This window comes from Antechinus flavipes, chromosome 2, assembly GCF_016432865.1.
Source record: "Antechinus flavipes isolate AdamAnt ecotype Samford, QLD, Australia chromosome 2, AdamAnt_v2, whole genome shotgun sequence".
Taxonomy (NCBI): Eukaryota; Metazoa; Chordata; class Mammalia; order Dasyuromorphia; family Dasyuridae; genus Antechinus; species Antechinus flavipes.
In genome coordinates this window covers 598,511,650-598,528,987 of record NC_067399.1, presented here as the reverse complement: position 1 = coordinate 598,528,987, position 17,338 = coordinate 598,511,650, and positions in this window count along the sequence as shown.

Sequence of the window (17,338 nt, the reverse complement as noted above, 5' to 3'; positions counted from 1 at the left end):
CTTTGTCATGAAAAAATATTTTTAATGAGAGGCAGGGATGGGGAGTATGGGAAATGAGCAAGAGATGCCAAAAACCAAGCATGAAAGCAAGTGTTTCCCCAATTAAGGGTACACCATTCATGGTATGACTTCCTTAATGTTCACAGGGAAATCTCTATCAAATTTGATCAGTAATTCTATTTATTTAATTGACACAGGATTTATATAATTTGGAGCACCAAAATCTTAGCTTGAAATGCTAGATTTGTATTTCTGATAGTATCGACAATTTTTTTTTTACCATAAGTGGTTTTTAATAAATTTTTAAAAATCAAACTTAAATTGTCTTCCTTCCATAGTCGACAATTTTAAGAACCTTGGTTTTGTAGGAAAAGAAGTACATTTTACCTTCCACTTTTAACTAATTGAGTGGGGAAAATGAACTCTAGAATTGTGGAACTCAGGATTGGAAGGAATCTTAAAGGTCACCCTGTTCAATTCATACCAGAACTATGAGATGTTTTTACCTTTTCCTTTTTCCTTTCTTTTTTTTTCCTCTTCCTTCCTTCCTTTCTTGCGAGACAATTGAGGCTAAATGACTTGCCCAGAATCACACAGGGTATCACAATGTTAAGTATGTGAGGTCGAATTTGAACTCAAGTCCTCCTGACTCCAGAGCTAGTATTCACTATTATCTAGCTGCCCTGGTATGAGGTCTTTTTACCAAATCCCAGTAAAAAATGTCATCTAGTCTCTGTTTGAACTCCTCAAAAGGTGGGGAGATTATTCTCTTTTGAAGTTTCACAGTACAATGTGGAATGACTTCAAGTGCTAGAAAATTTAGCCTCTATAATAACAAAGACCTATTGGACAAATTAAATTGTGGGCAATAACTCTATAATAATTTAAAATTTCCACATCACTTTATAATAACCATTCATACTTTTCTGGATTCTTGGGAGGAGAGGGGGAAGGAAGCCAAAACTAAAATTCCTGCCTTCAAGGAGCTTTTTACTAAGAACAGTCATAAAAAATGAAAATAGCTAAAAGATAAAAGAGTTAAACATAACTATCAGTGATGATGAAATAAAACTTTAAAGTGCCCACAGTAGAATAATATTAAAAGAAACATTTATTAGTTTCAGCATGTTGAATATTTCACTATTCTTGGCTGTGCTGTAATTCTGTTTTATAATGACACATACATAACACATACACACACATACACACACAGATTCCTTCCTCCCCCTGGGGGAAAAACCCCCCACAACAGCTCAAATTATCCAAAAGAGGCATATTTGTGAAACAGGCTATTTGTGATTATTTATGAACTAAATATAAAGGATCATTCTCATATTTTCAATCTCTAAGGAAAAAAAAACCTTTTGGAAAGCACCTTCCTGTTATTATCTAACTAAAGTGCTAAGAAGACATAACTATTTATAAAATTTAAGCATTCTATATTGACCTGTCATATGTACTATCCAGAGTTTGGTAAAATATCTAAAAATTAATTTTCTACAAACACTATCCAAATTTAAGGCGTCAAATTTTCTCTTCAATACAATGTGTTTTTCCTTTCTTCAGCATCTGTGAGTGCTGGTAAGAAATTAGAATTTGTTAACCAAGAAACTTAGAAAAAATTCCTATCTATTTTAAGGTCCTAGTCTATTTTATGATGGCCTCCTTTACATACTCTTAACTTCCATCTAAATCTGTCTAGTCACTTTCCCCTGTACACATCCTCCACCTTCACTGTTCCTTACCCTATGCCTGGAATGCCATCCTCCTCATTGCTGTTTCCACTTATTGGAAGACAGAAAATTTTTGCTGCCTTAGAATAAGGACTGAAAAGAACCAATAACCAAATAGGGCCAGAAGATAGTTGATATATTCATATGCCACAGTGAATTTTCTCTAATCCACTTCTATCAACACAGAACTTGATTCTGAGATCCCAATTAGGGAATAACTCCTACTGGACCCATTGGGGGATAGATAAGGTAGAGCCTTCCAAAATCTGGCCCAAGTGATAGAAGGCATCTTTGGCCCAAAGACGTGTGATACAAAGAAAATTCTAATTGCTACAGCTAAGTAATTAGAAGCCCCAACCTGTAAATCATAGTTCTCCTAACCCCTTTAATTATGTACACAATTAAGTAGGTGACTCATCCATTCTCTGCCCTGGATGAACACATTTAATGTCTTATAATAGTTACAAGTTTCAAGCTGATTTATCATGATTTTGTTTGGTCAAATGGTTTTGGTGCCATTCTAATGTATTTTGTAGTTACATATTTGCTGTGAACAAACAATGCCTTTCCCAGGTAGTGTGTGGGAAAGGACTTGCTGCAAGATTTGTTTACTATTCTTTTAGACTTCTTGAAAATCAAACAATATTATGTACATTTTTTAAAGTAGCTGCACTCAAATAGATCTTAAGCAATCTTACAATCTTTCCTTCACTACTAGTATATTTATTGACAATAAATTAGATGCTTAGAATGTTACTAAAAATACACAGCTTATTTTCTTGAAGAAAAGTATATTCTCAAAGTCATTAAAAAAAAGCTAAATGGATATTATTGACAGGTTCATTTTTATACCAAACTATAATAGCCACAAATTTGATTCGATTTGACAAAGTTACCATTTGTAGTCAAAATACTAGGCTACATCAGGAACACAAAAATATTAGGAATACCTTTAAGTAATATTTGTCCTCAAAGCTCTGATTTTCAATGGTGAAGGAACAGCATTTACTTGCCTAAATAAATGCAAAATATGTAAAAATTAAATGCAAAATATTGAGGGGAGAAAGTTAACACTAACTCAGACATGGCCTCAAAGGCAGTTAAAGATATAGTGATAACTAGAATTTTAACAAAAAGTTACTATTTTTATCTACAGGAGCTAAAGACAAGTATATGATACTGTACATATGATACTCTATGTTCATATGCTAGAACATATACTATGTACTGAAGAAAAGCTTAAGTAAAATTATAGACTTCATGTCTAATTTAATTTAATTTGTTCTAAATATTTCCTATCCTAGAATAGAATAGAATAAATGGTTTGAACAACTGAGTCCAAACTTCTTAATTTCAGTTTTATTAGATTCAATTTTATTCAGCAAACCTCTATTAAGCACCTAGGTACAAAGCACTGTAGTTGCTGTTAGAATTATAAAGACAAAACTATCACAACAAAACAAAACAAAACATACAAAGTGCTTTCAAGAGGATTACATTGTACTAAGGAATACCATACATACACAGAGGAGTAAATAGAAGGTAATTTGAAAAAGAGAGAATATCGGGGCCTAGGGGGAATCAAAAAAAAAAAAAAAAAAGCTTTCAATGAGAACTGATGCAATTCACTGATTCAATGAGATGAGCCTTGAAAGAAGTTAAGGATTCTATAATTAGAAGGGGGTATGTTCCAGTTGGTGGGGACAGACTATTTGAAGGACTAAAATAGGAAGATAAAATGTTTAGTTCAGAGAATGGCAATTAGATTGAAATGAGAATGTGTGAAAGGCAACAGTATAAATCAAATTTGGAAAGGTAAGCTGGAGACCGAATCTAGATGGTTTTAAATGCCAAGTACAAGAGTTTAAATTTTATTCCAGAGGCAATAGGGAGCCACTGAAGATTCTTAAACTGAGGAGTGACGTCGACAGATTTTATTTTAGGGAGATTATGTTTGACAGCTGTGTGAAGGCATGCTTCAAAGTAACTGGAAGCAGGGAGAATAATTAGGACATTACTGCAGTTATTCAGGCTAGATAGGACCTCTTCCCTAAACTGTTCCTATCTTACCTTTCTTGACTTATTTCATATCTTATTTTTATCTCTCTTGTGTTAGCCAACGTGGACTATTTAATGTTACGTGTTTTTCTTTGAAAGAAGTATATGAAATATACTTGCTACTATCAATCCCTATGGCCGAAATTTTATCTACTACCATTTCAATCTGTGAAGGTTCTACATGACCTTAAAACTCACTTTAAATGCTACTTAATATTTCTATAATGAGTCCTCCAATACTGATTATTTCTTCATCTAATCTCATAGTACTCTTAAATAATTATTATATTCAAACATAATTATTTGTATTCCTTATTTCACTTAATGAATGTAAAATTGTTATAGTCAGAGATAGTCTCATTTATCTTTGTATCTCCCTTCCTCTAATATCCAGGCAGTTAATTTTGAATCACTGATATAAGAGTAAACCATTTCTTCCGGGCTTCTACTTTTTTCTGGAGAGAATTTCAACAAAGTAAGGAAGGTTCATGTAGCATTTCACTTCTTCAATGAGTTTGAGCTCTTGGGTATAGATACAACTTCTCCCAGTACAATGGCAACCCTTGAATGCTTTTCCTTCTATTTGGGTGGACTTGTGGTCCATACTGTCCAAAAGGTTTTCTTGGCAAAGATGCTAGAGTAGTTTACCATTTCCATCTCCAGTGGATTAAGGCAAGCAGAAATTAAGTGAATTGTCTAGGGTCTCATAACTACTAATTGTCTATAGCAGGACTTGAATTCAAATTTTCTTGAATAAGGCAGTGCTTTATCTACTGAGTTATGCCTTGTGACAACAACTACACTATTCCTTTAGTGGAGGGCTAAGAATGGACTTATAAGAAGATTGTTTTGTTTTTCTGGATATGAGGAAAGGGGAAGGGAGTCTATCTAACAAGTTTGGAACCTGAAATTCACACTAATGTTCATGAAACCTTGGCTTATTTCATTCAAGTTTGCAGCAATTTCCACTGGATACAATGCCCCAGTAGACAAAGAAAGTTGTTACTGGGTTACTTGCTGAGACTTGAAGCAGGAATTTTTTGAGAATATCAGTTTAGAATTTTTGACCTGGTATTAAAGATTCAGTATTTGGCTTTGGACCACCATCCCCAAATTAAAATATTTCTTTCTGTTTGACCCGAATTCCAAAGCTGTGAGGGCGGGCAATTCTAAGTTAGTGCTACAAATCTATAGTTAGGTAAATAGCATCTAGCCATTGCTTAACTCCTTTGATATTTAACACAATTAAAATGAGAATTTTGTGAATTTTAAAAAATATATACAAAAGGTCCTACTTAAATAGCAAAGGAATGTGGGTGTGAAGTTGAGAAAATGAACATCAAATTCAACAGTCAAGTTATATGAAACTCTATTTGGGAGAATACTTTGAAGAAACCAATTCTTTCAAAAAATGAAAGAGTCACGTTCCCCAAAATATAATGATAATACATATTTAAAGTATTTTAACTACATTGCCTATACATTAGGCCTATACATTGCCTAATAATATCATAATCAAGGAGTTTGCTAGACTGCAAAAGAAAATCTCAAGAAACCAACTAATGTTTATTATATATTCATTTAATAAGAATTTATGAAGCTTTTCTGTGTGTTCAGTACTAAGGAATGCTATGCTTCTTCATACTGTTATGAGGAATAGGTGAGAAGTAGAAGGCAATCAGCCCTTGAAGAATTACTTGGGCATGCTCAATGAATGAAGAAAGCCATCAGAATAGGGAATAGATTCAAAGTTTTCTAATATGAATTTTAATAAAAGGGTCTGTGAATGTGATCGTGATCTTCAAGTAGCTAGAGGGTCATGTGTATACATTCTCTTTGGTTCCCATGGTTACAAATAGGACCAATGAAGGAGAGAGAGAATAAGAGGGAAATAAATTTTATCTTAATATAAGGGAAAACTTTCTAATAATGAGAGCCGTTCAAAAATAAAAGGGACTGCCTTATGATGTAATGCATTCCTCATTCCTGGAACTATTTAAGGACAAACTGGATGATTCCTTTCTGGGGATCTTGTCAATAGGGTCCATGATTCAGGTTATGAGGGGAATTAGATGATTTCTAACATCCATTCCCATTTTAAGTTTTTATTCTAAAAAATATCTCTAAAAAAGGTCCTGGATGGGTTGTAATCTACATTTTGGAGAGGAATAACCACATCCATAAGATCACAATGATTTCATTCTCTTTCCCTTCATGCACTTTTTCTTTTTGGAGATAATGAGGAAAAATGATTTGTCCAGAATCACATAGATAATAAGGATCTAAGGCTGGATTTCAACTAAGGTTCTCCTGACCTCAGGACTAATGCTCTATCTTCTGTACTATCCAGTTGTCCCTCATTCTTTTCTCTTTAACATAGTCACACAGTCACTTGAAGAGAGACACAATGTCACCTGCAATATTTTTTGAGAGGTCAAATTGATTGTCACAAACCTAATGTCATTGTGATACAATGTATATATGATGATCCTGTAAGCATAGGAGATAGGTTCCAATTCTGACTGTGATATTTTCTTCCTTCATCTGTAAAATTAGAATAACAAATACTTAGTTTCACAGAGCTCTTACGAGGATCAAATGAGATAATGCCTGAATTTTGCTTTAAAAACCTTAGAGAATTATATAAATATCAATTATAATTTTGCTGTAGAAAATGCCATACATCTGCTCCCTAGCTTTCCTGAAACTAAGTGCGACAATTTCTGGATAGATAATGTGCTATTTTTATGATAATTATATGTTGCAGGTTTATTAGCATCAAGCTTGAGGTAGTAATTTATGAAACAATAATACTATTTTGTACCTTTCATCCTAAGGTATTAAAGAGTATTATACATTTTCTGTCCAGAGTGGGCTGATTAATTGACCTATTTAATGTGGAGATTGTGGCTGCTCCTACTTTTCAGTGAGATAAACTGGGACCCCAATGGTACTGTAACTATATTGTACTTCACTTATATAAAGTTATTCAGTTATTTTCAATTATGCCCAACTCCTCAAAATCCCATTTTGGTGTTTTCTTGGCAAAGATCCTTGGCCATTTCTTTCTCTAGCTCATATTACAGATAATCATGGTTAAGTGACTTGCCCATGGTCACATGACTAGTAAGTGTCTGAGGCCAGATTTGAACTCATTTAGATGAGTCTTCCTGACTTCAGGACCAACATTCCATCCACTTACTGTGCCACTTAGCTGTCCCATTTTAACTTGCTGATAATACACAGTACATGTGCCAGAAAACGGGAAAGCAAGTTGATTCCTTGTTCTAAATGTGAGACAAGCTCAAAAATGGATTCAAAATAATTTTCCTTGAAGGAAAATCCTATGGAGTGAAAAAGCACCTGTGATGTGAAATGAATTTGTCTCAGAATCCTGATGGTGCTGGCAAAAACTGGGAGTAGCAGGGATCTGTGCTCTCCTCCCTGCTAGGACTGGAAGGTAACTTTCCATCTTTCCATCTTTCACCACTCTTCCTCTTTATAACTGAAGTTGAAAACCATATACCTTCCTATTACAGCATCTCCTTAATTAATTTGACTATGGGAGAGTTGGGTTGAAATGCACAGAGACACACACACTCAGAGTCTTAGAATTTTGTGCAAGAAGAGACTGAGAGGTATAAAATACTATATAAAGAGTAGAAACCATCAAACATTTTGGAGCAAAATGAAAAAATCATTTTTGCAACAATACTAAGATGTTTTAATTTCTAATCTGTGAAATATTGACAAATGAGCCACATAAATAAAAGCTATTTGGAATCCTCAATAACTTTTAAGATTGTAAAGGGACCCTGAGACCAAAAAGTTTGAGAACTTTTTTTCTTAAGAGGTACAAGAAGTAGAGTACATTGTAGAAAAGGATGATCATTTCTTCCCAAAGCAACCAACTTGCCCTTACTGGTCTAGGAGCAGTTAAGTTTGCACTTTTTCCTTCCAAATTCGGTGTTTACATATAATTATATGGGTCCATCCTTAATGGAATGGAGCAATCTCCTGTGATTACAGTGTAACACTACTTGGTCAATGATCAGTCCTTTGGCTTATTGGCAGAGATGCAGGCATATTTCTTTTTCAGAAGGGGAGAAACTGTTTCTTCACACTTCCATCTGCGCTTTAGTCCATCTTAGGTGGAAAAGGAAAAGAATTTTTATTTGTCTCTTTTGAATGATCCCGATTTCATCCACAAGCCAGCTGGCTGTTTCTGATTTTTTAAGGGGAAAAAAGGCTTGATGCAGTCTGTCTGTGATGGTCTGTATTCTGCCTTTCTGCCAAGGGCTTAAAAGTGGTAGCATCTGCATCCATGGTTGTCTCGGGCATTCAGGCTCTTGGATAACAAGATAAAGGGCAAATGCTGAATTTTTTTGTGCCAAGAGTAGGAAGAGGATCAGAGCCAAGAAGATCAAACCAGTGCTGCAGAAGGTGGCTAAATGGGCCCATTAACCTCCATCAGTGCTTAAGGATCTGTGCCAAAATCTGCTTTAACAGAAGAAAAAATAAGATTCAGTCGTCTCCACAAGCCATAAAATGGGTGCACAATAAGTAAATGGAGAAAGCTTTCCTTTGTGGGTTAGGAAGGACAAACCTCAGAACCAGAATCAGGTATTCCTAAACTGATGGAATGCATGGCTAGCTCTGCCTCGGAACCTAAAGGAAGCAGACTAATGCAGCCCCTCTCCCTCTGGTAGCAATCTTGGGACCCTGCCCATTCAGATACAGATAGGGTTATGTATCATGACTGTCCGGGAATCAGTCTCATTTGAGTGCCTATCTTTTGAGAAAGACTTCCATGTTTCATGTTACTGGCATCCAGGGAGTACTTCTAGTTTTCAACTCTCTTTCTCAGGTTTGTTGGCTTCTTTCCTTGGACTGACTGGGATTGAATTATATTTATCACTTGTTGAATAACAGATATACTGCCTTTGTCTAGAAGAAATGTTGGGGGGTAAATAATTATGTATAGCTCTGCAGGCATGGAGGAGTAGAAAAAGAGAAAGGAAAAGGTATTTATTAAGTGCCCACTAGAATGCCAGGCACGGTGGTAAGGGCTTGGTAAATATTATCATTTGATCTTTGTAAAAGCCCTATGAGGTGAGTGCTATTTTTTTATCCTAATTTTACAGGTAAGGAACTGAGGCAGACAGAGGTTAAGAAACTTGCCCAGGGTCAAACAGCTAGTATATGTGTGAGACAAGATTTGAACTCAGGTTTTCTGCACTGCAGGCTCAGAAATCTATTCATGACACCTTCTAGTTACTTCACTAGGATTAGACTGAGAACCAAGAGACATGCAGTTCATTCTCATCTCAGACATTACCAACAGGAGCATCTCTGGCACGTTAGTTCCCTTCTTTGTTAGAGATATTGGTTGACTTGATCAGTCAAATTAATTATTAATGATTAGTAATCAATGACAATTAATAAGCATTAATTAAATGCATATGCATATATGACTTACTTTAGCCTTTGTATTTAGCACTAGACTATAATAAAGGTTTGATAAAGGTTTCTGGATTGAATGATAAGCAAAGGTCATTTTATAGGATTGTAGATATGAAGCTGGAAGGGGCATTAGCAGCTATAGAGTCCAATTCTCTTAATTGAGAGAAAGAAAATAAATAATGTCTGGAAAAGTAAGCTGGATCCAAAGTATGAAAGGGAATTAAATGACAAACAGGAGTTTTTATTGGGTCATAAAGGCAAGAGGAAGTCACTAGCTTTTTGAGCAGAAGAGGGATGTTGTCAGACCCTAACTTTAGGAATTTCAATTTGACAGCTATAAGGAGGAATGATTAGCAAGAGAAAAGGGACAATGAGCTGGGAATCTGCAAGGTTAATTAGCAGGTTATTTCAATAATCCAAGAAAGGTGATGAGGGCTTGAACTAAGTTGTGGTCTTATGGAGGAGGGAAGGGACTGAAATGAAAAATAGTGTGGAGGCAGAATCAATAAGATTCGGCAACTAGTTGGATATGGTGGAGATGAAGTAGAGAATAATCTCGAGACTGCATTTCAGTGACTGGAAGGATACTGGTGACTTCCACAGGAAGGAGACTCTTGGGCAGTAGAATGGGTTTGTGGGGGAAGAGTAATATTCTCTAAGGCTTCCTTTGGACTCCAGTGCATTAGGGTTGTGTAATTCTACCAAAAAGTCATTCTGATAGTGATGTTCCTATCCTATTTGATGGCACATTAGCACCCCACTTAAGTTTTTAAAAATAGGACTGTGAACTACAAAAGGAACAAAGATTACAAATAAAGTAATAGCTGACATTTGTAGCCCTTGGAGGTGTGCAAATCACTTTATGTACACTATGTCATTTTATCCTCAAATCCAATGTACTTAAAAGTTTTCAAACAGAAGTTATTTCTCTTTTTTCCTCATCCAACTTCTTTCTCCAAAAAAAATCTACAATAATTTCAATAGAGCTGGAATTATTGACTATGGCTTTTTACCACAGACACCCAAATCAACTCAAATTCTACATTTAATTTCATTGAGCAATTGCTTGTAAATGTCTTTCTCCCAAAAAAGAAAAAAAAGCTTATGTCAGGAACCTGGATTTGGACTCTTTAAAAAACATACTCTTACTGTTTTTAAGTAAGGTTTTTTTTTTTAAAAGACAGTATTTATGATCTGTCCTGGATCTTGAGCTATTTTTCCAATAACTGAAGCTGAAATGTTACTAAAAAAAAAAAAAGAAACTGCAACAACTATCCCAACAGGAAGCAATTTGATCCTTAACCAAGTGTAGGACAACCACAACATTCTAGGCCTGGGAGGGAATGTGAGAACTCATTGAGCAGATCTCCACCCTTTCCTGGCAAAGGCTAATAACCATCATAGCACCAAATGGGTAATAACTTCTTTTTCTGCAACACTACATTTTTACAAAGTGCTTTATTTATAGCAACGCAGTGAAGTGGGCAGTTTAGGTATCATTAGCCCCATTTTACAGGTAAGGAATTAAATATCAGAGGCATGCTATATTTTAAATAGATGTGGAACTTAGATCTGCAAGGGACCTTAAAAATTGGTGTCAGCCTTCCTTGTTCTGCAGATAGGGGAAAGTGAGATGCAGAAAAGAACTATTTTGCCTAAAAATTTATACAAGTAGTGATTCCAAATTGATTCTTTTACAAAGACAAACCAGGCCATCTTTTGCCTCAATTTGTATCTAGTCTTCAGTTGGTGAAAGGGCGTTATCTCAGACAAACTAAGACCTGAGAAAATTTTCTTAACTTATAAAAGTCAAGGTCTCTCATTACATGTGGGGCCATTGCCAGTTGTCTTGCCCTGTGTTTTATCACTGGACTCCAATGATGCTGGAGGAAAGAGTGAGTTAACTTATCTCTCTTCTGAGGTCATTGCTCCCCATTGATGAAGGACAAACAGTAACACAGGTAGTTAATAGAAGAGTTTAGGATTCAAATTCAGCTCCTCCAACTCCAGATATAATACTCTTTCAGCACTGTTTCATAGATGAATTCATGCTCCACTTTTATAAGTAATTACAATTTAGAATTTCATTTAGAAAGCTATACTGTAAAATTTATTGGAAAATTAATGTTTATGTAATATGGAATCGGGAAACCTAAATTCTAATCTTAATTCCATCATTTGCAAGCAATATTATTGTGGCCAAATCATGTCTCCTATACAGGTTTCAATTTTCCTGAAATGATGATGAGAGATTCAGATAAGATGTTTTCTAAGATGTCCTCCAACTTTAAGGATCTAGTGTCCTATGAACCATCAAAAAAGTGGTTTCTTAGATTCTAAAGGTTGGAGGGGACCTTAAAAACGGTCTAATATAATTTATATTTGAGCAATTTATATTTAAACATATTACAAAAATAAAAATTTGAGCAAGAACTCCCATATGATACAGAGAATGTGACTATTCAGCCTTTTCTTAACGATTTTTAGTTAGATGGGGAGCCCTCTTTGTTTTGCCACAAGCCATTTTGATTTTTGGATAGGTTTAATTATGAGGAAGTTGTTCCTTACATGGGGCCAAAATCTACCTTTTTGCAACTACCACCCATTGCTCTACGTTTTGCCCTCAGTCCAGAACTAGTCCCTCAGCCACAATACAGCATTAACTGATTGGATCTGAAAATATGGTTACCAAATCAATTTTTTTTCTCTAGGTTAAACACTCTTAGTTCTTTCAACTATTTCTTGTATTGAGACTCTTTACTTTCACTCTTTACTTTCTTACTCTCCCTCTGGACATTGTCTACTATTCTTCCTTAAATTATATCCACTGGAATACCACTGATTGGTCAGACAAAGGCAGAGTATAGTGGGACTCTCACTTTGCTAGTCACAGACACTATCTTTCTTACCGAATTTTAAGCCTTATTAGCTTTTTTTTCTTTCCTTTCTCTTTTCTTTTCTTTTTTCTTTTTTTTTTTTGTTTTGGTCATAATATTACACTGTTGACTCATATTTAGCTTGAAGTCAACTAGAAATCCCAAGTCTAATTCTAATTTCTTGTTGTTAGGTATATCTTATATAGTTTTACCTATACTATAAAACAACTTTTCAAAGAGTGATAACTTTTGTGGGTACTCCGGCTAAACAAGACTTCATTTTGCAAACTACCTTGTTATGTTAAATGAGCTCAATATTAATCCCTTTGGGGATTTTGAGAAAGATATTGGACAGTTTCTCTGGGTAGACTAAAATTATATTTGAGTTATATTTAAAAAGATACAAATTCTATTGGCAGGAGTGGTTAACTAATCACTTAGGAAATACTGTTCTTGGCTAACTTAGAAACCGTTTTCCAACAGTCAGGACTTGGACCATCCACAATTTCTGCTTTATATTATGACTAATGAAATGTCAAAGATGCATTTATCTAATAATAGCATACTAAGGAAGCCAAGAGCTAGCCAGTCCTCTGGGTAGAGAATGATTGAAAGCTTCATATTTCTAAACTTCTGGACTATGGTTCCTTCAGGATTATGGTTCCCAACATTCATTCATTTCCTAAGGAATAGAAGGCATAATTTTGATGTTATTTATCACTTTTACCTGGGACTACTTTATATTCATTGAACGTAGTCTTCAGAATCATTATCTTTACAAACACAAACATACACAAAACAAATATTCTTAGTTGCCAAGGAGGCCAAATCTACAGTGTTTTAGAAGGAAAAGATTTTTAACTTTAAAAACTGATGTTGCTTCCTAAGTGGTGATGTGCTATTTCAGGAATGAAAGAAGCTTTAGTTTCTTGAATCTCAGGTTATGTACATATGTATCTAAACTTCAGGTTTCTAACAATGAAACCTAAACATTTTCATAACTACCACGTGTGTGTGTGTATGTGTGTGTGTGTGTGTGTGTGTGTGTGTGTGTGTATACATTCTATTTTATTTCTGGTGAATTTTATGTAGAATCAACAGAGTATTAAAACTGCAGAGGATCTTAGAGATGATTCTTATTTTAGTGGTGAGGAAACTGAGGCACTCACAACAAACTGCCCTATATTTGAACTTAAAGATCAAAATAATTACATATTACAAACTTATAAAAATATTACAAAAATTTACAAAAATTACCAAAAAATAGGTTTCATGCTCTTTGCACAAAACTTAAAAGTATGTGTAGGTATATAATTTTTTAAGGTTGGATTTTTGACTGACTGACTACTTGGGGGTGTGACTGACCTCCAGGTTAACCCATGATGCCTTTGCTCTATGTTGAATGACACAATATTGAATTTCACTCTTGGCATGCAGAGTGCCTATGGGTACCATAGAGAAACAATCAGAATTCCTCTCTCCACGAACCCGTTTCCCCCAAATGGAAAGCCTGAGGTGCCTTGACATCTACAAGAAAAGTTAGGATGCCTTTAATAGCTTTGATTTTGACCTCATTCCTATAAATTATGCAAAACATGTCACTCACATGAACAGCCCAGAATAGCCGTTGCCAGCTGTAATATAAAGAATGATACCACGGAAACTGAGAACTGGTTATGGCAGATACCCTGTCAAAGGAATGATTTATAATCTGGAAATACAAGCAGCAAGAGAGGCCCACCAGCTAGGTCTGTATCATTGAAAGCAATCAAATCCCGCAAATATAAAGCAATTTTGTATTACCATTTCCAAGTGCTCCCCACAATAAGGACTCTTGTATGTCGAAGTTTAATATTCAGAGCAGAAACCACAGACTCTAACAGCCGCTCCTGGTCAAGATAGCTAATAACAGTTCCCAGGCAAAGGCACTGCTGTAATAGTATTGCTCTGAGCAGCTGGGGATTTACTTGTATGTCAGCCTTTCTATCTGAGAACTAGAAAACGATGGTGGGTCAGACATCCATTTACTTTATATATTGATATAATTTCATCAGAATTTATGATGTGGGAATTATTGCACGGGCAAGAAATGTAATCTAACCTTCATCTCACACAATGCTGCAAAGATATTATGTTTTTGAGAAAAATATACTGACTTGTTGAATCAGATTGCTGCAAGTGCATTCCTAATGGATTCCAATATTCCCTTGGACAAGTCATTGCTATTTGCATTGTATTTATTAAACAGGTTTCATAGAGTACATTAAAAAAAAGAAAACCTCTTTTTATGCCATATGTTCTTTCATTTTTTAAGTACAGACATGTGTATGTACATTAATTGTAATTTTTAAACATCTGCATGAGTAACAGTTCATTTTCCCTCTAACCTATACTTGGATTTTTAATGCAAAAGTATTGAAAAACATATATTATCCTCTTTCAAACTTATGATGAGAACCCTATACTTCAACTGTCGAGAACAACTGTTTATAGACTTGAAATGCCTATAACAGGACCATTTTGTAGCAGATCACGACTGATACAAGTTCCTTTGGCATTTACCCTGTTGAACTCTCTATCTTAAACTATATCTTTTTTCTCTTCTGTTTAAAATAGTTGATTTTTTTCTTTTTTCTTTTTCTTTTTTTTAAATTTATTTTATAATAACTTTTTATTGACAGAACCCATGCCAGGGTAATTTTTCACAGCATTATCCCTTGCACTCACTTCTGTTCCAATTTTTCCCCTCCCTCCCTTCACCCCCTTCCCCAGATGGCAAGTAGTCCTTTACATGTTAAATAGGTTACAGTATATCCTAGATACAATATATATGTGCAGAACCGAACAGTTCTCTTGTTGCACAGGAAGAATTGGATTCAGAAGGTATAAATAACCTGGGAAGAAAAACCAAAATGCAAACAGTTTACATTCATTTCCCAATGTTCTTTCTTTGGGTGTAGCTGCTTCTGTCCATCCTTGATCAATTGAAACTGAGTTAGGTCTCTTTGTTGAAGAAATCCACTTCCATCAGAATACATCCTCACCCAGTATCGTTGTTGAGGTATATAATGATCTCCTGGTTCTGCTCATTTCACTCAGCATCAGTTCGTGTAAGTCTCTCCAAGCCTCTCTGTATTCATCCTGCTGGTCATTTCTTACAGAACAATAATATTCCACAACGTTCATATACCACAATTTACTCAACCATTCTCCAATTGATGGGCATCCATTCATTTTCCACTTCTAGTCACCACAAACAGGGCTGCCACAAACATTTTGGCACGTACAGGTCCCTTTCCTTTCTTTAGTATGAAATAGTTGAATTTTAAAGCATAGTTTTCAGTAAGGGGTCACTGTAATCCGGTGACACTGACCTCCTAGCTATTCTTAATACACAGTATTCCATCTCTCTACTCCAGGCTGGTTATCCCCCACTGCCTGAAATTTTCTCCCTCCTCTTGGAACTCCTGACTTTATCCAAATCCCAGTTAAAATCCCACCTTCTATAAGGAGCTTTTTTCTGATTCCTCCTTAGTTCTAGTGCTATCCTTCTTGATTATTTCCAATTTATCCTATATGTAGCTTGTTTTTTCCTAGCTGTTTGCATGTTGTCCCCCATTAGATTGTGAAATTCTTCAGAGCAGGGACTATTGTATGCCTTTCTGTCCCTAGAGTTTAGCACAGAATTTGGTAGATAGTAGGCAATCAGACTTAGTGGCCCAAAGTAAGGGCTTAATAAATGCTTGTTAACTGTTTGGACATGTATACTTATATTGTATTTAATTTATTTAACATGTATTGGTCAACTGCCATCTGGGGGAGGGGATGGGAAGAAAAGGTTTGGCAATTGTCAATGCTGTAAAATTAATCATGCATACAAGTTGTAAATAGAAAGCTATAATTAAAAAATAAAAAATAAATGTTTGTTAACTGATACGACTGTCAGTAGTTTCCCAAATCTAAGTGGAGGATTTATCTGCTACTTAATTTTTAAAAATTACATTTCATCATATATAAATATGTTTGATTAGGATTTTTTTTTGGCTGAGGCAATTGGGGTTAAGTGACTTGCCCAGGGTCACACAGCTAGGAAGTGTTAAGTGTCTGAGATCAGATTTGAACTTAGGTCCTCCTGATTTCAGGGCTAGTGCTCTATCCACTGAGCCATATAGCTGTCCCTTGATTAGGAATTTTTGATACCAAGAATGTATGCTGTTGCATGGCAGACATCTTATAAAACCTCACCAATTATAATATTCTAAATATACATGTGCGTATATGTGTATGTATGTAAGTATATAGCAGATTATAACATACTATCTATAATATTCAATTGAATCAATAAATTACAGGATGTCTACATTCTAGAGTTATTGCATTCCTAATCCTTTTTCATCTTTCTATTTATACATATGAATGATGGCCAAGACCAGCAAAGAGAAGCTATAAACTTTATGATTATTCATTATTTCTGTTGAGTATTCCAATATATTTATGGCATAAAATGTCAATAATTTGAAACTTAATGTATTGGAAATTATTTTTAAGAGTCATAAGAAGTAATGCAAGACAAAGGAAAGAGAGGAAAAGGTTATAATTAACCCAGCCTGTTTTTTTCAAGCACCTGGTCATCGACAGGCTATTATGAAGTCCATAATTGTAAGTCCACTATGGCCTTATGTGATGTGATATAATTTATTCTGCTTTTCCATCTACTACAAGAATTATAGTGCACAAATTACTTAAGTCTTTGGAGGATGCAGAAATAGAAGAGTAGAATTAGGTTAAATCTCAAATAATTGTCACCTGGGTAAAAACTGCATTTGAGCAGTTTGTAAATATAGGTCATTGTGGACCCAGGTGGGAACAAACATCTTTCATATCTCTTGGAATTATATCATTATCTCACATATGTTCTCATTTTAGGTGCATGCCCAGCAAGTAATAATAAATTGCATGTTTTAAAAAATAGTATTACTAGTCATGAAACACCTCAAAGTGTTGTTATTTTTTTCCATTACACAGAACCACAGAATTTCTGAGTTGGAAGGGTCATCAGTGACCCTGTAGTTTAACAAATACTACCACCAAAATACCATTACTGTTAACCTGACAAGTGGTTTTTATAGCCTCTGCTTAAAGAACTCCAATGATAAGGAACCCTTTGCTTTCCAAGAAAGCTCATTATACCTTTAGACAGCTTTACCT